Source organism: Mchenga conophoros, linkage group LG23, assembly GCF_057382185.1.
Source record: "Mchenga conophoros isolate Kocher_MC1m ecotype Shallow Benthic linkage group LG23, M_conophoros_male_GT1.1, whole genome shotgun sequence".
Taxonomy (NCBI): Eukaryota; Metazoa; Chordata; class Actinopteri; order Cichliformes; family Cichlidae; genus Mchenga; species Mchenga conophoros.
This window is the reverse complement of record NC_140547.1, coordinates 32,094,628-32,116,911: the sequence shown is the minus strand read 5'-3', so window position 1 is coordinate 32,116,911 and position 22,284 is coordinate 32,094,628. Positions and strand designations below refer to the sequence as shown.

The window sequence follows — 22,284 nt, the reverse complement described above, 5'->3', positions numbered from 1 at the left end:
ACCAGTTTTTAAATTGTGTTGATAGGCCACGTAAAACCAGTTATGATAAGAAATATATATACATACAATATTAGACTTTCTTCCTGAATACTATCGTTACATTTACTGTGGGAAGAGACGGTAAAAACTGTGTTTTATAAGGTAAACGCTCGAAAGCACTCTCCGCCTGTGAGCAAAACCAACCCCCACCAAAAAAAAAAAAAAAAACTAAATGCAAAATGGCATTTAGTTGCTTAGGAAGGGGCGAAGTTTTAGCAGTGACGGCGGTGTTTTGAGATGTAAGAAATTTGCGACGTTTAGCGCAAATCTTGTGTAGTTAGTGTGTAGTCTAGTCAATAGTTGGGATAAAAAATCAGCCCGGGCATTTTGACTGTAGACGGGCCCACCAGGTATTATAGGAAAAACCATAAAGCCTTTGAATGAAAACAAACATCGTTGTGACAGTGATGTACACTGTCTTGTTGGTATATATGTATCACTCTGATAAACTTAACTCCCTATTCTGGTATTCTAAACAGTACTTTGCCGAAACCAAGAGACTGCTTGGTCGAGTTAACCTCCTGAACTATCTACAACATATGGTGGAAATCTGACATTAAGACAGAGAAGACTAGAGGTGACACATGACCATTACTGAATATTAAAAATAATAAATGACAGATTTAGTGATATTTTGACAAACTATTTATTTATCACATCAATAAACAGCATGGCAGGGCAAAATATTTTTTTCTAACATGGCAACCTTTAAAAAGTGAAAGGAGACAGAAAGACAGATGAGAAAAAATAAATCTTAATTGACTTTTTGATGGCATTTTACACAGTACTGGTACAGTATCTAGAAAATGTGGGAAAATACTGGCATCATATACATACTTATGTACAATAATGGATTTCTATACATTTGACATCAGATGAAAACTTTGTTTGTAAGTAGAGCAGGGCGATATGGCCAAAAATATTTATCGATATAACTGACGATATAATTGATTGCGAGACAAAATACAACTCCACAACATTACTAGCACAAAAAAACCCCATCTGTTTATTTTCACTTAAACAAGCAGCTGTTTTTTATGTGCAGAAAAGCTATATAAAAATTTAACAGTCCAAATGCAAATTCCTTGCTGAAAGTTTAACCAAAAGGCATTTCCAGTAGAAATGGGCTGACATATCCTGAGCATAACCATGTATAATATCCACTGAAGTTAAAAAGAGGTGCTTTGTAACATTAAACTGTAGTGTGCCAAATAAAAAAGTCAAATACGTGTTTTTTGGACCATAAGGTGCACGGGATTATAAGACACATTAAGCGAAACAAAGCAGTCAGATAAATAAAACTATTCAACTCATTCTTCTTGCTTCCTCCACTTCTGTACCATTGATTCATTAATCCTGTATTGTATCACAGCTGCTCTATTCCCATGTTGTTGCAGTAGGTTAGTCATTAATTGCAAATATTAATGACTAACCTTCTATTGTGGATGGATTATCTCAGTTGATCTCCTGACTGAAGTTTGGTCCGTTTACAGCATCCTGCCATGTGATTGCATTTGTCTCTAACCATCAGGAAACTTCATGTTAACTTTTATCGAGTGGAAAAGTGTTAGTGTTGATTCCTCCAGCTTCACTGTTTATGTTATACTAACATAGCTGTGTCGCCAGTGTTGCCAACTCCTCAGTAAGGAAAATCGCTATTTGTTGTCCTAAAAGTCGCTAAATGACGTCATCGCCTAATTTGCATAATAGGTCATGCTAATATAATTGTAACCTATGTTGTTGAAGAGAGAGATAACATCGTGGAAGAGACATAAAGTGAGTAAAAAAAAACGTAAATAAATACATTTATAGTTTATTTAGAACTACAAATTAAATTTATTTTAGCAATTATTGTTTTTTTTAATGTCACAATTCCAACCCTGCTCCTTTACCCGGGCTTGGACTGGCAAAAGTGACCCAAAATAGGCACTCTGGTGGAGTTACTTTGTGTGTGTGTGTTTATAAGTAGTTTTAAACCTTGTGATCCAAAAAACAGCATAAGAGTAAAAGAAGAACTGACTGCGTTACAGTCAGTGCGGGAGCAGCGGCTTCGCTCATGCACGATTCATTTGCAGTTTGGACGCATAGGTGTGAACATCTCCTGCCCTGATAGCAGCTGGGGGAAGACTATGCTCCGCCCGTGAGCGCTTTGGAACAGGCGAGGTGCCCACGGCAGCACCCGCTGCTTGTTGAGAGTAAAAGCGATACGCACTTTCACGTCAAAAAGTCGTCATAAATAAGTCTCCAATAACACCAGAAAAAGTCGCCAGATTTGTCGCTAGTCGCTTTTTAGAAAAAAGTCGCTAAGGGGGTCTGAAAACTCGCTAAATATAGCGACAAATTCGTTAAGTTGACAACACTGTGTGTCGCTAGCAATCACGTAGCACATCATTATATACCAGCTCGCCCAACTTCAGTAACCTTACTAACGTCACTGCTTACTGTTTAGTTTCCTGTCTTCATTTATGTTGGAAGTGATAGCAGAGCTGTATGTTTGAATTTTTTCAGAAATCTCTCAGTCAGAACATGTTACATCATGCTTAGGTAACTAGCGAAACTAGCGAGCTAACTTCCACTAACTTCCAACTCCGTTAAATGTAATAAATTCTGTTTTCAGGACCCAGACTACACCCAGATTTACGAGCACCTTAGTCCGATAAATACGGCAACAATGACGGCCTGCTTGCATGTTCTACATAAAAAAGTGCTTTGGTGGGTATCTGACGGACAAACACCAAACCAGTTCCAGATCACTGAAGTGGCACCATTTTTACAAACCAATTCTGGTTCATCCGTTTCACTGAACGATCCGCTTTCTCCCTTATCATTCTCCGTTAACAACATGCTTTTTCGGCCATGTGCACATGCGTGTTTTACCCATATTCTATCGCGATATTTCATTTTCTTATCGTTGCCTAACACTGTACCGGTATTACCGTAAATGGTATAATATGGCCCAGCCCTAGTTGTAAGATTCGGATAATTATTTGTTAAAAGCTAGAAATTTTAAATGAGAATAAGAAAGAAAAGTATTTCTTTGTGCCCTGGCAAAACTTTGCTAGACCCGCTCCTGCACAGTTACCAGCTGTCAGCCGCTTAGAAAAGGATCCTGGTGTTATTTGTCTCTCAGAAACAGTTCATAACTTCCCTTCAACTCATTCATGTTACCTAAAAGGTAAACCTGTTTGTCCATCACCTGTTCAGCTCTGATGATTCAGTAAGGACATCTCCTGGTTTCATCTTCGTGTTTCCCTCTCACCACATATCCAACTGATATCAAGACCAGCAGCTTTTACAGCTGTGGCTCCAGCAAACATCAGCTGATACTAGAAAGTATTATTAAATCAATTCTAACAACAGCTTATCAAGTTTAAGGGTGCTTCTGTTGTTTAACACGACCTCCGCTAGTTTCCTCTTTCTGGCGCAAAGTGGGTTATAAATAAGCAAGAGAGACGGGACTTGCGGCAGAAACGCCGATCAGCTGATCATTGATCAGTTTTGTGATTGAAGTAGCAGCAGGAGAGGGAGGGGTAGAGAAGAGAGAAGAAGAGGCAGCTGACAGCGTAAAGAGACAGAATAACTCCAGCTTTATGTCTTTTTTTTTCACTCTAGCTGAAGTACGGGACAAATCGTGTTTATTTTCAGCTCAATATGAAACGTGTAATATTAACTCTGAATACAAGAGGATTCCGTCTTTTACGGGACGGTTGGCAACTCTACTAACTAACCTTATGAATAAAATAAAGTTCACTATCAGTAACATCATAGCACCCACCCAGCAGTATAGAAACTCCGTCAAGCTAGCTAGTACGCAGTACGAGTTATTGTAACTGACGGTAAAAGGTTAGCAAAACGAAAATAAACTATATCTAAACTTGGTTTATATCTGACCCAGTTAGACTGCAGTTCATAACTTCTTACCTGAAGTTTAGTTCACCTGACAATCGCACCAGCGGCCGCCGCAGATCTCTCCTCCTCCGCCTCGCCTCCCCTTTCCCTCATCCACCTGCTGGCCTCCACCACTTGCTAATTTTACTGAATGTGTGAAAGCTCCACCATAGCCACCACCAAACAGTTGAGTTATTTTTACACATCTGCCAGCATCTGTCCAATCCGCCACCTTTCACTGTTTACACCGTTACTGTCACGGTTCTGGGTCCGTTGGACCCAGTATTTTGAGTTTATTGTGTTTTGATTTAAGTTTGCATCAGGGATTGTGTTCTTGTTCTCTTGTCGTGTTATGGTAATGTTTATGTCTATTATTAGAGTTCCATGTTCTGTTTATCTGGGTTTAAGATGTGGGTTTAGTTTCATATGTCATTTCAAGTCTGTCTCTGTCTAGTCTGTGTCTTAGTAAAGTGTGTTTTGTTTCCTGTTTTATTGTGAAGGTCTGCGTCTCATGTGAGTGTGTTCAGTTTTACCTTTGTCTCGTCTTGTTGATTATTCCCAGCTGTGTCCACCACCTGTGTGTAATTCCCCTGTGGTTCTCTGTGTATTTAAGTCATGTCTTCAGTCATTGTTGTTGCTGGTCCGTCTGTGTTTTCCACCCTGCGTCATCTGTGTATCTACCATGTCACATCCGTGTGCTCTCCCTGCTGTCCATCGTCATTCTCCTCTGCTCGTTCTCATTCAGGTTTGTGCTTTGTAGTTTAGTTGTTTCCCAGTATAGTTTAGTTCCAGCTCCATTTGCCGTTTGTATTTACTTTCATGTTCAATAAACCACCTTTACACCTTCACGACTGCCTGCACTTGGATCCTCCTTCATTTCCTCCACACGGCTCACCTCACTCGCCGTGACAGTTACGGGGGATAAAAACAAAAATTTACCATCATATCCGATGGCCAGTCCAGCAATGTATTAGACTGTTGTTTTCAACAGTCTGATACACTGGTCATACACTGGTCATTATATGCTGTATTTTGCAGACAGAGAGTTACAGGACTCTACAGACTCATACTCATAATACAAGTCAGAGCTTTATTAAAAAAAGAAAGTTTTGTTTTCAAAATTGGAGTTCAAGTTATTTTTACTTCCAATAGTGTTAACATACTAAACAGGTCATGAACAAGATTTTTTAAATTTTCATTGTAAGTAGCCTAAAGCAGTTAATTAAAAGTAGTCTAACATAGATGTAAATGCTGTAATTTGATTATTTTAATAAACCATGTAACTTAGATGGATTCGATGCTGACGTGACAACAGTGCACACGTCTGCTGTTGCTCACAGTGGTCCAAGGGACCGCTCAGGGAGTTTGTGTGTTTTCACACATGAAAACTTAGAGGGAACATTGGTTAGAAGCACCTTTTTAATTTCAGTTGTTTATTTATTTATTTATTTTCTCTCATGAATTATTACTTGATGTACTTTTTTGTTGCTGTGATGTTTGTTAAAGGTTTAGTGTTGACCCCAGAAAGAAGCTTACTGTGACAGTATTGTCATTTGTGAAAAACCTCTGTGTGCAACGGATGGTTAAAAAATGGTTCAAATAAAACATTTCAATTCATTCCGATTTTTTGTAATATAAATATGGAATTGTTGATTTGAATGAGTACACCAGAGGAATTTTAGGCACTGGTTAAATATAACATCTGTTTTTCGAGGTTATTAAAACATATCACGATATATCCAGTATCGCAATATAGCCAAAAAATATCACAATATTAGAGTCCTCGTATCACCCAGCCCTAGTTCAAAGGTGTTTGCATTTGGACCTGATAGCAGACATGACTTTGATACCATGTTTCCACACCCCAGTCACAGAATGGCACAGCATATTTCTAGTTTTGGCTTCAGTTTGTTACAACAGGAAGAAGCTTAGATCTGTAATCTATCTCCTTGTATTGTCTGAAACTACCAAAAAAAAGCTGTAACAAATGGCTCACAAGTTCCTGAAGTTAAATAAATGTTTTAAATCTGATTCTTTTATACGACCAATGTGGAAAAGCCTAAAATTTCTCAGTCTGCTTAATAAGAAAATTAACTAGTATTTACATTTGAAAAGGAGGCGTTTATTTCAAGAAGAGAATAGAGAAAATTCTTGAACACTTCACTTGAACATAAAGGAACTTTTGAATATGTAAAGACATTTCATTCCTACTGTGTATTCCTGCCAATGAGGAAATATTCCTGCAGTCAGTGTTTAGAAACATGGTTAGTGATTCTTCAGTTACTGGTACGTTCAAAACAATCCATCCTTTCTGAAACTTAGGAGAGGGTGCATGGACCAAAGCAAATCAGAATGGTTGAAAATAAAGAAAATACATGGTTTTCAGTGGCTAAGTCAGAGTCCAGACCTTAACCATGAGAGAAGACCACTGAGATGCTGTGGCATGACTTAAGAAGAGCTGTGTAATTAAAGCATGTCATAAATATTAATGAACTGAAAATATGTAGGAGGAATCATCTAAAATTCTTTCTTTCCAATGTGCAAGACTCATTAGCATCCACAGGAAATCTCTGATGGAGTTGCTACTGTTAAGCTGAACTGAAAATTGAACCGGCTATCAAACCCCAACCCTACAGATGATTGTCCGAAATAATACTCACAGCATCATTTAAGCAAGGGCAGCCTCACCATGAATGTAGTTCAAGGTATATCTTCCCAGTATTTATTTGTTGGCTTACTTTCCAAACTGTTCTAACTTTTCAGGGGGTGATTCACTCATGTTACAATTATCAATATTGAGAGTTGAACGAAAACTCCTCAACTGAGAATATTAAGTGAATCCCACAAGCAGCCAGAGGTGGATATTGACTACATTTAAACATCTAAAGGATGTTCCACCAAAATAAAGCAAAGCATAGTGTTAAGATTGCATAAAAGCTTTACCTATACGATCTAAAGAGAAAAACTTGATCAGAATGAAAGCACCAGTGGCAAATCATAACACTGTGTATACAGTAACCTGCTGCACCCTCTACCACAAGTGATCTCAATGAACCTCTCAGTTATTTTACAGGAAGCACCTATTCAGTCCAGAAGGTCAGCTCAGAAACGTTATCATACGTATATCTGTCTGTCCCATGTAAATATATTTATCTTCCAACAACTGAGAACGAAGGCTGTTAACAAGACCAACTGGGATAAGATGAGAATAAGATTGCTCCACATTTTGTCTGCCTACTCCCAAAATCAATTTGGGAGACATTATTTTGAGAAGCAAATGTCAAATTTACATACTGGGCTCAGAGGATAAAGACATTTAAACACGCAAGTGCATCAAATACACCTAAAATAATTGGTGCTATGTTTAGTTTGGCAAGGACTGACAAAATTCTGGATGGTGCTTGTGCACATGCAATAGTGCATATTCTATAATTAGGTCTAGATGTCAAATGTACAACTATTCAAATGGGTTAGTCGGGTCCACTGAGGAATATGTGCTCATTGAGAGCAGATGCTGATTGAAATCAAGCGTGCACACAGGGAGATATTAATATCACCTAAAGGATTATGCCAAAAAGCAGTACAACATATTACACACAGTGCCTCAGAAAGTAAAATTAAATCATTTCCTATGTGGTGTCTGAGGGCCAAGCTGAACTCTCTGTATTTAATTAATTGAGCTGAGAGAACTATAAACAGCAAGCCTTTGACTCTTCATCCCATTTCCCCCTAAAGCTTGTTGGATATAAATATCAGTATGGAACCATGCTGGGCTTTCACAATGAGGAAAGAGGAATCAGACAAAACTTGCTTTACTTTATTTAGTGACACCACCATTTGTATTTGAATCTGGAAGCCATAGCAGGCATACAAGTCCAACATGCCTTCCATTTCCAATGCGGGAAACAGCTTTGTTTTTGACGCATGAATTTTGAAATGGATGATTTCTGAAATTCTTTCACAAGGATTTTCCAAATATTCTCAACATAATGGACTACAGAAATTTTAAATTTAGACCCTCAAATTTAGTTTGACAAGGAATGTTAGTTAGGAATTCTTAGTTAGCGTATTCTTAGTTAGCGTATTGTCTGTCTTGTCTTAATATTGGTTTAAAATGGAGCACTGTAACAAAAAATAATTTCCCCCAGGGATCAATAAAGTATTCTGATTCTGATTCTGATGTGCATGGCAGCAGAATACAGAAAGATGCCCTAACCCAAACAAACCTTTGCTTTCCTACTGCACTGGAGGTTAAACAATCTTTGGAGTTGGACCAAGAGAGGTTTATCCATCTGCTATTTGACCACTCTGATGAAAATCCAATCATCTACTTTTTTTTTTTTTTTTTTTTGCCTGTCCCGTTTGGCTCTTTTGCCATCAGAATTATTGTCTAAAGGCAAAAAAAGATGCCCAACGGATTTACTTTACCAAATTGACCATCCCAGCCTTGCCATAATGGTCCATTTGATTCACCTTTTATTGTTTATTTTATTTTCACTTGCTGAATACGGGACAGACTTGACTGGAGGAAAGAAGGGGAGGAAGAAAGAGGGAAAGAGAAACAGCTGAGAAGAGGGACGGGGGAGAAGGGCAAAAAACAAAAACCAACAGAATCCAATCATCTACTTGACCAAAGGGGAACCAAGAGACATCAGAAGTCACAGTAGCCAGCTTGGCAAACCAGCAAAAGTCCCATCATCAGAACCTAATTAAAAAAACCCGGGGCTAGGAGACTTAGATCTCCACTCTTCCAACACTAAGCGTGGTGGCAGGGGAGGGGCTCAGAAGGCTTTTGCAGCAGACTCACATGTGGAAATGGGAAGGCAGAAACAGCCAACATGCAGCCAGAGCTGACAGACTGTGAGATAAGAGGGTGCTGGGAAACACAGCTCTGATTTGTGATACCACAACTGGTAGAAATGTGAGCTGACCCTCAAAGGTGTGAGCAAAGAAACAAAAAAAAATAAGCACTGTGATTCATACAAACTCACTTTAATTCAACAATGTAATCACAAAGCTGTTCTATTAGACTGCAGAGGATTGCTGCAAAGGACATTAGACATTGCCAGGCTTTCTTTGTGTTCGCTGGTGTGATAAAACCTAAAACCCCAGTCACATATAAGTTTTTCTTAATCCGGTATCTCTGCTTCAGCCTCTATATGCGTTCACATAAAGGAGTCATCTGACAAATCGTTACTTCTTTAACAAAAACTACGCAAGCGTGCAGAAGCAAGGTGTGAAACATTAACTGTTGCTGTTTCCATAGGAATTAAGATGGCAAGTAGCACTCGGGTCCCGCTAAACTGATTATAAGCACATGTGTGCACCTCTACATAACTAGATATTAGAGGTGCACACATGTGCACCAACAGGCCTGGAGCATTCAGGTGTGTGCTACCACATTTCCAAGGAGTAAGTAATAATCTCAGACGAGCAAAACCCAGAAACCACATCAGGCTACGTCCACAAGTACACGGGTATTTTTGAAAACGGAGATTTTCCGTTTTCGTTTAAAAAAATAATCCCGTCCACACGTAAACGCAGAAATGAAGGAAAACACTGCTAGGAACATGCCAAAGCAACAGATGGCGATATATTCCTAACCGTGTAGAAATGTTGGCCAATCAGAAGTCTAGAAGCCTCGGTGGGAAATAGTAAACAAGGATGGGGCATAGAAGTGTGAGGGAGACAGTAACTGTGTGTGTATATGTAAGCATGTAAACACTGCAGAGAGTACAATTAACAGTAACAGTATTGTAGAAATTCATTTCACCGAATAACGTGGCGCACAGTGTGACGTCAAAAAAGGCGCACACTTTTGACGCTGCGTTTCCTGCGTTTTCTCCGCTTTTCTTGTCCACACGTAAATGCAAAAACTGAGTTTTCAAAAATATCCACCCTGGCCGGAGTTTTTAAAAATCTCAGTTTTCAGTGACCGAAAACGCCGTTTACGTGTGGACGAAAGGTGCAAACGCATAGAAAAATCTGCGTTTTCAAAAATACCTGGGTACGTGTGGACGTAGCCTCAGACTCTACAGGCCAGTTAGCATGTTAAATGTTAGCATTTATGAGAGTATAATTAGAAAAAAGACTGAACAAGTATGGCTTTTTTTTTCTCTAATTAAAACACGGCAGGAGGTTTGCAAAATTGCAACTGAACAAAGGACACAACGTCTGGAACAATGCCCTTTGGAAAGATAAGACCGAAGTGGAGTTGCTTGGCCATAATTCATACTTATTGTAATCTGCATGAAAACAAGCGCTCACTCTTCCTGCTCAACAAATGACAAGGGCGGAGCCTTATACCACGTGATACAGAAGCTGTGCCGTGTGATGCTAAAATTAGCAGGGAAAAAACAACGGAGAGCACGTCAGGGATGACGAGAAAGTGACAGGAGTAAATCCGTCCCGGTCAACCACCCAAACATCAATAACGGGAACCTTATACAGCGCTTCCCTATACACGTCGAACTCCCGCAGGCACAAAGAAATTACATAAGCTATCACTTATCACCTGACCAAAGATATGGCTCCCATCAACACTGAGCAAAACAAGGGATTTAGGAAAATGATCAACACCCTAGACAAACGCTACACAGTGCCGTCCCGCAACTATTTTTCTATTGTTGCACTACCTGCTCTATACACGCAGCGTCGAGCAACGGTGGAGACGGAATTTCAAGCAGTACAACATTTTGCGGCAACAACAAAACGTGAGACATTTGTTGTTTTTATGTTTATTTATTGTTTTTATGTTCAGTCTCAACTGTTACGAAGATGATGTGCAGTTAATAAGTGCAATAAATATTTGTACTGGAAAAGAAAATCGTGATCTCAATTCTAAGCCAAAAAATCGTGATTCTCATTTTATGCAAAATCGTGCAGCCCTACTACCAACTGTCAAGTTACAGTCCTTGGGGACTCATAATGTGGGCCACAGAACCTTGACCTCACTGAGTCACCAATAAACTCCTGTATATACAAAAATACCCTAAAATCAAATGTGAGGACTGAAAGCTGTAACACAATGTAACAAAATAATGATCCTAAACACATCAGCAAATCTACAACAAAATGACTGAAAACGAAAAGAACCAAAGTGTTGCAATGGCCCAATCAAAGCCATCAACCCAAAATTCTTCTACTGATGACCTCTGACGTTGTCAGAAAATGATTACTGTTGCTAAATGTGGTTCTACAAGATATTATAGCTGCCAGGGAAAGATTCAGCATAAGCATGGTGCTAGAACACACCCCAATGGCTTTAGAGATGACTAACCTATCTTAACTGCACCAGCAGTGAAAATGTGACATTGTTTCAGCTCAGGCTTTTCATTTTTTGTTGGTTTGTTGTCTGCAAGAAAACAATAGGAGGCCTCTGCCAACTGAGCATTTGAGATATTAACAGCTTACTGTGTTGTCATTCATCATTTTTGTAAACAAAACGAGAAAAACACAGATGACAACATGTTATTTAGTTTCAATGTCGCTGTGCCATTATTGTAGTATCACTACAGCATGCATGTTTTTGTGTCAGATCCTGTAAAAACAACCAGACACACTGACAAATAACCAGGCCATTTATTGTTCTATTCGTGTGCCAAGTTGCTGAAAGGACTTGTGTTTGAAACAAAAACAAAAAAAACCCCAGTGTAACCACAGTTTTGGGCTACTGGATTCAAATCTATCTGCACCTGCAGGGTCATATGCAGAACTGTGTGACGTGTGGCTAAGCTCTAGCCAACAAGATTATCAAATGGATGATAGTCACAGACATGATCACAAGGTGCTAAGCTCGATGGAAAACAGAGTCGCCTGTGCCGCTTCCCAAAGCCTGCTCCACCGAGAGGCACAGAGAGAGCAGTGCTGAAAGAGCGAGGGCAAGATGGGGAGCGTAGGAACTGCATAGGTCACAGCGCATCAGTGAGAAAAACAGTGAACACCCTCGGAGAAAGAAAAGAATCAGAGAAAACTCGTACTGCTGTAGCAGCGCAAAATTCAGGGCTTATAAAAGATGACAGCCTTGTAAGTTACAGCCTCCTCCTATCAGTAATTACAGTGTAGCCAGACAGTCATAAAATCTAATGCATTGTAAATTATGAGTTGTTACACAGAAACCATTAATTCTGCATGAGAACAGGCAACTGGGCAGTGCTCTCTCCATTGGTTTGCCTCCTCGTGCTGCGATTAAACTGACAATTAATTACTGAGAGAGAAGGCCAAGCGAACAACAACAATCCGATACGTCACTGATCCCCTAAGGGAAATGCTCTTTGCTGTTTGCCCTGCTCCAAGAAGAGGTCAAAGGCAACAGCTCCAATGGCCTGCAGGGAGATGCTTCGACACAGCAGCAATTACAGGGGTTGGATGCAGTGGAATTCTGTACAAAATAGTTAAAGAATTTAATCAAGCAAGTAGAGTTAGGGCCCAACAATTTAGGAAAAAACAGCCAACTGATTCTTCAGCATAAATAAATGTTTACTTCACCTCTAAAATAAATCAGACCACAGAGAATAATACTGCCGGTTGTGTCCTCACAGAGTTGAGACGAGTCAAAGAAGCATCATCTTTTAGGCAAATACTACATTATTAGCAGAATTAGAATCACTCAAATAATGATAAGAACTCTTTGGCCAGTCAGTGACCATTTTTTGGGCTTCCTCTGATTTTGCTGACAGCTCTGCTCAAAGATACCCTGAAAAGTGTCTTATCTCTAGAAGCACAATGAAGCATTATTTGTTTGTGGGATCCTATGATGTTTGCATTATGCACATGCACAGAGGACAGCAACTAGCCCCTCAGCTGTGGCTGCTGCAGGCTTTTATAAAAAAGGAAAACTATATATATAAAAAATGCAGATCTTCTCACTGTTTGGTAGGAGGGGCTAAAATGGCTCTTTTTCATGTTGAAGGTTGCCAAACCTTGGGTTAGGTGATCTCAGAGACATAATAGAGAGCTTCCTCCAAAGGGTGGCTGGGTTCTCTCTTAGAGATAAGATGAGAAGTTCAGCCATCCGGGACAGGCTCAGAGTAAAGCCCCTGCTCCTCCACATCAAAAGGAGCCAGTTGAGGTGTATCGGATAAGGATGCCTCCTGCCCGCCTCCTCTGTGAAGTGCTCTGGGCATGTCCCACCAGGAGGAGCCCCCAGGGCAGCAAAGGACATGCTGGAGAGATTATATCTCCTGGCTGGCCTGGGAATACCTTCGTGTTCCCCCCGACAAGCTGGAGGAGGTAAAACTGGAAACAGACTTGAAAAGAAACAGTTCTGGTGAAGCACTGATGCCTCAAAGCTAGAAGGTCTTAGTTTGGTTCTCTGTGGCATTTTTTGTCCCCTGTGGCTGCATAGGTTTCCTCCTTCCTCCCAAAGGAAGCATAAAGTCCAGAGCATAAAGTGTTCTGGACTTAAGGTAAATATGGCTTGTCGTATAAAGTGCTTTGAGTGGTCAATAAGATTAGACAAGCGCTAACAGATTTTGTCACCAGACATAACCTGTGTGGGGGCTGTGTGGGGGAGAGCTACCTCCTCTGTGAGCTCCACAGTTTCTGGTCAATCAATTGATCTGTACAAACTAGCAGATTAAAGCGTGCTGTGTGAGTTAACGTATAGCCTGAGATCAATAAAACTGATGTGTCTGTCAGATTTTAAGGTTAGGGTAGTGTGCTCTTTTGGGGAATAAACCACTAAAAAGACACCACCCACTCATTATTTCTCCAAGGATCAAAAATCATAGAGATGTGTTTCTTTGACAAAAGCCTCTTTAGCTAACATAAATCTAAGCACACCTCATTAACCAGGGACCAGGCTACAGTTTCCTTTTTGTTGTCATAGGGCTAATGTTAATTAGTTACAGTGTGTAAATGTACTCATCATTATAGCTGGTGAAATCAACTTGCAATAGCTTGTTTAAGGCACTTTTAACAATGTAGGCTGTAGGGCTGGGCGATATGGCCTAAAATCCATATCACAGTATAATTTGAAGCATGTGCGGTAACGATATATATTGCGATATATTCTTTTCTTCTGTATAACGTATGTTACACACTATAAGGCACACTTAACATCCTTTAATTTTCTCAAAAATCGACAGTGTGCCTTTGTTAAAAGTCCGCAAGTTATTTGAACTACATCACTGTGGAGTAAAATTCCTTCTGACCGAGGACGACTCAGTTGAAGCGTGATCGGCAATCAGTGCAAACATACATTACAGTCTTATATAGGAATTCTGGTTGGGCTTACTGACCTCGAACCGATTTTGTGCAGTGTACGGCGCGCAGAAATCTGTCAAAAAATGTTTTAGTACGACTTTGGTTAGCTATGAAGGCGCACCGCTTGATGGATTGGCGGAGCATTACGGCTGCCGTAGTCAGGAGCCTTGCGGAGTAATCCAAAACTGGGTCCAAAACTCCGTCTTCTTCAGGTCCCAAAGTCAAACGAACACTGCGGCATCACTGAGAGTTAAAAACTGTCTAAATTCATAAGTGGTCCGCAGGTGCGCATTCGCTGTCAAAATAAAAAACACGCACAAGGGTTAGGGTTAAATTTAAAAACTGTACTTTTGAGTTAAAATATATATTTATAATTTTAATAAATGACAAATTAAAAAGGCATGAACATTTTTTTTGTATCGAAAAAATATCGAACCGTGACACCAAAGTATCGAACCAAACCGAACCGTGAATTTTGTGTATCGTTGCACCCCTACCCAATATGTATATTTAGCATTTTGCCACAGTTACTGTCACTTAAGAAGCACAGCAGCTGCCTGACTGCACAAGGAAAGAAGGCAAGGATGTAGCAATGTGCAGGGTTAAAGTGCAAGTGTAAAAAAAGGGGTAGCCTTGAATATTTGAGTATCACCTAGCTACGGTAAAATCTGTTTTCCAGGAATTGGAAAATGTGGCTGGACCTGATGATGTCGATCACAGGCAAACATAGCTTTCTCAAAAAGTAGCCGAAGAATCCATGATTGCAGCCTTAACGTCCTCAACTGAAGCATCGGTGTGTGGATTCCTTCCTGCATGATGGTCGGATGGTGACTTGACCTTAAATCCCAATGATGAAGTGTTTCCAAACATAATAAGACATTGAAGCTAATGACATTAAAATGGGCTCATTTCAATGTAAAGGTCTTCGTAAAGTAGCAGTTGCCAAAGGAAAAAGAAAATCCAACTGACATTTGACAAACCACGCTGTACACTTTAAAGGAATATGTTCCCCAAGGGCACCAAAATGCCACTGCGTGCAGTAACAAACAGTAATCCACAAGCTGACAGAGTTCCCCTTAAATCGTGTGGACAAGGAAAGCATAAGTGCATTGAAACTGTAAACGAGTTAATAAGCCCATTCTGTAATACACTTTTCTGTTGTGCTCTATACAAATGCTATTCATCAATGCCACGCGCAGTTTATCTCATCTAGGAGGGCCCATGCTGTTCCATAAATTCAGCTCCAATAATATCCAGAACTAAAATATGATGTAATTAAGAGGGCTTTTCTGCAGATTCATAAAAAACAGTCTTCATTTTCCTGCATTGCAAACAGCAAATGTTTCAAAAGATCGATTTTGTGCATTGCATTCGTCCAATAACTCAAACAGGCACATAAAACCCCCACATGAGGGTTAAATTAGTTAAAACAGGCCTATTAGATGCACACCCAGGGACTTGCTTCCTCTCACAGGATGCCAATAAGATGCAGTTTACAACGCAGCACATGTCAACAGCCTATTTGCAGATATAACGACTGAGTTTTGAAGAAGGACTGTTTGATAATAATTTAGCACAGACAGCTTTTGAAAAAGGACTCAAATTCATTAGTTTCATGGGGGAAGGTAAAAGGAGGAAAATCAGAGGGGCTCTTTCCAGCGCTGCACCAGTAATTTATTGATCCACAATCAATGTCATCATGACTTTTAGAAGGACTAGCAGCTGTGATCGCAGCACCTACAATTGTGGAAACAGTTTCTAAATCTCAACATCTGTCAGAGCTTTTGTGACAGAAAAATTGCTTCCATCAAGCTTGAGCTTAATCAAACAGAGGATTTAAACAGCATTACAGCAGCAGAATGGAAATGAGTTCTTCTATACTTTACTTCATCAAACTAGACCTCCAAACCCACGTCCTGGTTCCCATTTTCAGATGTCATTTCCTAATTGAGATTAAACCACTGCATTTTGTGTCACAGGAGACAAATGGAGGACCGCGGGACATTTCTGAAATTAAATGGAACTTTCCTGTCATTCACACAATTCCAGTGTCTGGTCGCATGCCAGTACACAGGCTTAAATGAGAGAATCTGGCAGAGATGATCGTATTAACGACCCAGGCGGCAATGTAAAGGTTGTGCTCCCACAAAAGAGATGGTTACACTCCACCGCTTAAAAACAGTGTCAAGAAGTACTGATGTAAGCACTTCAAGGAGCATGGTACAATTCCAGAAAGAGGATCGGTCCTGTGGGAGGGAGATGCATTTGTGCGTGTGCGGTGTTTATATTTCAAAGAAACTGTCAAAGTAAATCTATAGGAATGGATTTTTGGGAGGCTTAGGCACACTGTTCACAGCAAGTATAGACACTGACCGAGAACTGTGTTATGACCCTTAGATTACAAGGTAAAATCCTATTCAGCAGCTTGCCACTGAGGGTTATATGGCTCGCTTTCAGTTTTTGACTTCTTGGTGTAATGTAGCAGTATCTAACAGGGTGATAAAGGACAGCAAGGTGACACACATTCCTTTATGCTGTGCAACAGAGAGCAGACGGCTTTTCTGAGTTCATGTTAATTGACATGGATTAGAGGCCAGATAAATCCGTTATATCTGATATCAAGCTATGAAGTACAAAGCATTATGAAATGCACAATGCTCTCATCTACTTATCTGGATTTATTTTGCCTCTGCCCTTGCTCGCCTTTTTCTATGATTCTAATAAACGCAAATAAACCCGACACCTGTGAACCGGCTTCTTACTGAAATGATGCCACGCACTTAAAACCGCAGTTATTCCTGCGAACTACACAGTATAAAGCAGCTCCGAGCACCGAGTCGTGCCATTTCAAAAGACGAAAATGTATCAAACTACATCTTCAGTAGCAAGTTTTAAATCTCAGTATTACCTTCGGCGCATGCCTGCTGAAGAAAAGAAAGAAAAGAAACAAGAAAAAGCCACAGTAGGAAACAACATTTACAACCACAACAAGGGTCAAACGGCGTAGTCATAAACAAAACTGCATGTGATCGACTTGGCAAGCCTTTAACTCAATGTCACTTCCAAACACAGCATCCCTGGGAGCTGGGAGCTGGGAGCGAACGAATATTTTTAGTGGCAAGAAAAATTCCCCGACACATAACACACCGAAGGAAAAAAAACACACACACACATTTCCGACCCTTAATGAAAATACCCACCCGTGTTGTCGTCCGCGTCCCGTCCTTACAAGTTGTCCAGGAATCTTAGATCCGTCCGCTTCACACAGCGCTGATACCTCCTCTGCTCGGCGTCTCGAGCTGCACGCTGCGCTCATGGAGATGGAGGTGGGTTGGCGGGGGGCTGTCAGCGGAGAAGAGGAGACTGTCCAATCAGAGGCCGCCTTGATGAGGAGGGATGGCGGCCAATCTGCCCCGGCAGAGAGAGAGCGGGGTGATGCCGCTTTGTTTAACGGAGATTGACTTTCAAGCAACAGAGCGCGAGCGCTTATGATGTGATGGCATCTGGACGAAAATAAGCATGCGTACTAGTTTTGCTGCCGGGGGGGAGGTTTTCCAGCTGCTTCCGTAAAGAACGCCTTTATTTAATTGAGACACCATTAATGACATGGATTAACCATTGAAGGGGAACTGAGTATGTATGCAGCCATCACCATTATGTTCCCATTAAATCATGAAACAGACCTACTGAAACACGAGTCAGTTCAAGTTGTCCATATTATTTAATGGGCATTCCAGTCCATGCCTCATATTTTTTTAGACCCATGGTGGAAATGCTCTTTGCTCATGGCTAGAGCTGATCCATTTGATTGGCAGGTTCACCCGCAACAATATAATTACTAAATAATTAAGCATGTCAGCAGTTTTGCTGTTTTATTGTTTGTTTGTTTGTTTTTTAAGTGAAGTGGCTTCATTACAGTTTGCTTCCAAGGAGGCAGACTTTCTTGTCATTTTTAAAGTGGCCTTGAAATTAGCTGCTTTAAAAAAAGAAAGAAAAATTGGTCTAGTCTTTTGTATTTGACCATATTCAGAATAATTGTTTTAAGCCATTAAATCACTAACTAATAAATGATTCAAGCTTAACTCAAGGGATGAATGAGTTTTGCATCTAAACATAACAGATAACTTAGCATAGAAACAGTTTTAAATTGCATCTATATACACTTTGTTACTAGCAGCCTGTTGGAAAAAAATATGTAATTTGTTCCAGTTTCTTCTGGTGAATTTGCAAATCATCCCAACAATAACAGTTATCACACAGAGAGTAAATAGTCACATTTTTTGCCCTGACTAAGTTATTCCCAATCATAAACTTGCTATTTCCCACCACTGTGTCCAGCTTATACTTCAGCCAAGTTAAGATAAGTGAAAGACAAAAGAATAGGTGGCAGGCCTAAAAAAAAGATCTACAGCTGGTGATCATATCTGAAAGTCTTGCTCTAAAGAAATCCAACAAAGACTTTTTGCAGGACTGAGAGATGCATCTGGCCATTCAGTTAATCTGTTTACTCTTCACCAAAGCCTGAACAGAACTGGATGAGTATCTGTAAAGAAGTCATTCTTAATGAAGAGAAAACAAAAGAAAAGGCCAATGTATGCCAAATTAAACAAATGGATTGAAAATCTGAGCTAACAGGGCTTATGGAGTAATGCAATTTGAGATTTTTGGTAATATTATTTCTTTGCAAATTTTGCAAAAATATATCTGCAAAATTTTGATTCACCAAACAATAATATCTAAAAAGTCTCTAATTGGCATTTCTGACCATGACAATGATTCCAAAGACATTCCAGATGCAGTAAAAGCACATCTGAATAGAAGAAAAGCCAAAAAAGAAAGCCAAACACCATTACAAAAAGAAGGTAGAAGAACACTTCTCCAACTCCAACCCCCGACGCATGTGGCAAGGACTCCAGACCATTACAGTCTACTGGACCACCAAACCCTCCCCCGCATCCTCTGATGTCTCCTTCCTCAACGAGCTCAACAACTTTTATTCAATTCAATTCAATTTTATTTATATAGCGCCAAATCACAACATAAGTTGCCTCAAGGCGCTTCATAGATACAGAGAAAAACCCAACAATCATATGACCCCCTATGAGCAAGCACTTTGGCAACAGTGGGAAGGAAAAACTCCCTTTTAACAGGAAGAAACCTCCAGCAGAACCAGGCTCAGGGAGGGGCGGCCATCTGCTGCGACCGGTTGGGGTGAGAGAAGGAAGACAGGATAAAAGACATGCTGTGAAAGAGAGACAGAGATTAATAACAGATATGATTCAATGCAGAGAGGTCTGTTAATACATAGTGAGCGAGAAAGGTGACTGGAAAGGAAAAACTCAATGCATCATGGGAATCCCCCGGCAGCCTATGTCTATTGCAGCATAACTAAGGGAGGATTCAGGGTCACCTGGTCCAGCCCTAACTATATGCTTTAGCAAAAAGGAAAGTTTTAAGCCTAATCTTGAAAGTAGAGATAGTGTCTGTCTCCTGAATCCAAACTGGAAGCTGGTTCCACAGAAGAGGGGCCTGAAAACTGAAGGCTTTGCCTCCCATTCTACTTTTAAATACTCTAGGAACAACAAGTAGGCCTGCAGAGCGAGAGCGAAGTGCTCTAATAGGGTGATATGGTACTACAAGGTCATTAAGATAAGATGGGGCCTGATTATTTAAGACCTTGTATGTGAGGAGCAGGATTTTGAATTCAATTCTGGATTTAACAGGAAGCCAATGAAGGGAAGCCAAAACAGGAGAAATATGCTCTCTCTTTCTAGTCGTTTATGCTCGTTTTGAGCGAGGGAACCCCACAACCACAACCAAAGCAGACGTGACGCCAGACCACCAACCTCTGACTCTCTCCCCCACCGATGTAGGAGCGGTGCTGAGCAGGATCAATGTCCACAAGGCTGCAGGTCCTGATGGCATCCCCGGGCGTGTTCTCAGAGCATGTTCTGGGGAGCTTGCAGGAGTGCTCACAGACATATTCAATCTGTCCTTGGCCCACGCTGTGGTACCGGCCTGCTTCAAATCCACCTCCATCGTCCCGATACCCAAAAACTCCAACCAATCTTGCCTCAATGACTACCGCCCAGTAGCACTCACCCCCATCATCACTAAGTGCTACAGAGCAGCTGGTCCTAGCACACTTTAAATCCTGTCTCCCCCCCACCCTGGACCCCCACCAATTCGCATACCGCCAGAACAGGAGCACAGAGGATGCAGTCTCCATCGCACTGCACTCTGTCCTCTCACACCTGAACAACAACAAAACCTACGCCAGAATGCTGTTTATAGACTTCAGTTCAGCATTCAATACAATCCACCCCTCACAACTCATCAGGAAACTGACAGACCTGAGCATCAGTTCCCTCATCTGCAAATGGTTACTGGACTTCCTGACCAACCGCCCCCAACATGTCCGGCTGGATAACCACTGCTCATCTACCATCACAATGAACACCGGTGTACCACAAGGCTGTGTGATGAGCCCTTTCCTCTACTCCCTCTTCACCCACGACTGCAGACCTGCTGATGGTTCCAACACCATCATTAAGTTTGCAGATGACACCACGGTGATTGGCCTCATCAGTGACAACGATGAGGCCGCCTACAGGGAGGAGGTGGATCGTCTGGCTGAGTGGTGCGACAGAAACAACCTGCTGCTTAACACCGAGAAGACCAAGGAGCTCATCGTGGACTACAGGAGGAATGCTGACCCACATCCACCCATCCACATTAAGGGGACGGCTGTGGAGCGTGTGAGCAGCTTCAAGTTCCTGGGAGTCCACATCTCCGAGGATCTCACCTGGACGACCAACTGCTCCAAGCTGGTCAAGAAGGCTCACCAGCACCTCTTCTTCTTGAGGACTCTGAGGAAGAACCACCTGTCCTCAGACATCCCGGTGAACTTCTATCGTTGCACCATCGAGAGCATCCTGACCAACTGTATAACAGTCTGGTACGGGAACTGCTCTACCTCGGACCGGAAGGCGTTGCAGAGGGTCGTGAAAACTGCCCAGCGCATCGCCGGAGCACCACTTCCTGCCATAAAAGACATCTACAGGAAGCTGTGTCTGAAAAGGGCTGGGAAAATCATCAAAGACCCCAGTCACCCATCACATGGACTCTTCACCCTCCTGCCCTCTGGGAGGCGCTACAGGAGCCTCCGGACTAAGACCACCAGGTACACAGCTTCTTCCCCACAGCTGTCAGACTCCTGAACTCTGCCTCCTGACATCTGACCCACGTTAACACATGGACTGAACATACACACACCCACAATGGACAACTGTACCCTCAAACACACAATAATAACATGGACTGAACCACCACTCACAACCACTAGCACTTTATATAGCCTCTGTAGGAATTATATCTCACTTATCTTAACTGCACTACTGTATAGCTCTGTGTAAATAATTTGATGTACATTTGATAATTTTTAATCCTACAACTGTTTACAACTTGCATAGTTCCCATTTCTGTATAACTGTATATCTCAGATTTCTGTAAAGTTATTTATTTCATATTCTGTATAGTTTTTCATATTTATATCCTGTTCATAGCCTGTACATAGCTTGTACTCACTACAGCCTGTACATACTTATAGTTATAGAATATTCACAACATACTTCATACCGTGTACATTATAACATACCATAATAGACCCATTTCTGTAATATACTCACATATCTATATTATTGCTAATATATATTGTAATATATCTATATCACTAAAGCACTTCTGGATGGATGCAAACTGCATTTCGTTGCCCTGTACCTGTGCATGTGCAATGACAATAAAGTTGAATTCTATTCTATTCTATTCTAAGAATGCATAATGACAGTCATGGATTGACCTCCCCTGAGCCCAGGCCTCATTAATGAAGCAGTGTGGTATCATCTTGACAGAGCAGAATGAAAAGGCAGCCTATATCCAAAGAAAGGCTCTGGAATGTCCTTCAAGAAGCCTGGAGAACTATACTTGAAGACTGTTTAAGGAAAGCTTGCATACAAGTTCAGGCTGTGTTTAGGAATAAAGGTGGTCATACCAAATAATGACTTTCAAGCTTGAATGCTTTTGCCGTATAATTTGTATTTCCATGTATGTTTGCATGTTTTAATAAAACACTACCTATTTCCCATTGTATGA

General features: G+C 40.9%; 1 protein-coding gene across 4 annotated transcripts in view; it reads right to left on the bottom strand.

Annotated features, from left to right (window-relative positions):
- The window catches only part of LOC146547636 (beta-1,3-galactosyltransferase 1-like), a 292,164-nt gene extending 274,696 nt beyond the window's left edge, over positions 1–17,468 (bottom strand). For all 4 annotated transcript variants that reach the window (XR_014890826.1, XM_085265583.1, XM_085265582.1 and 1 more), the window contains exon 1: positions 17,334–17,468. The gene's annotated coding sequence lies outside the window, so the exon portion shown is untranslated. The remainder of the gene's footprint in view (positions 1–17,333) is intronic.
- Positions 17,469–22,284: the final 4,816 nt, after the last annotated feature.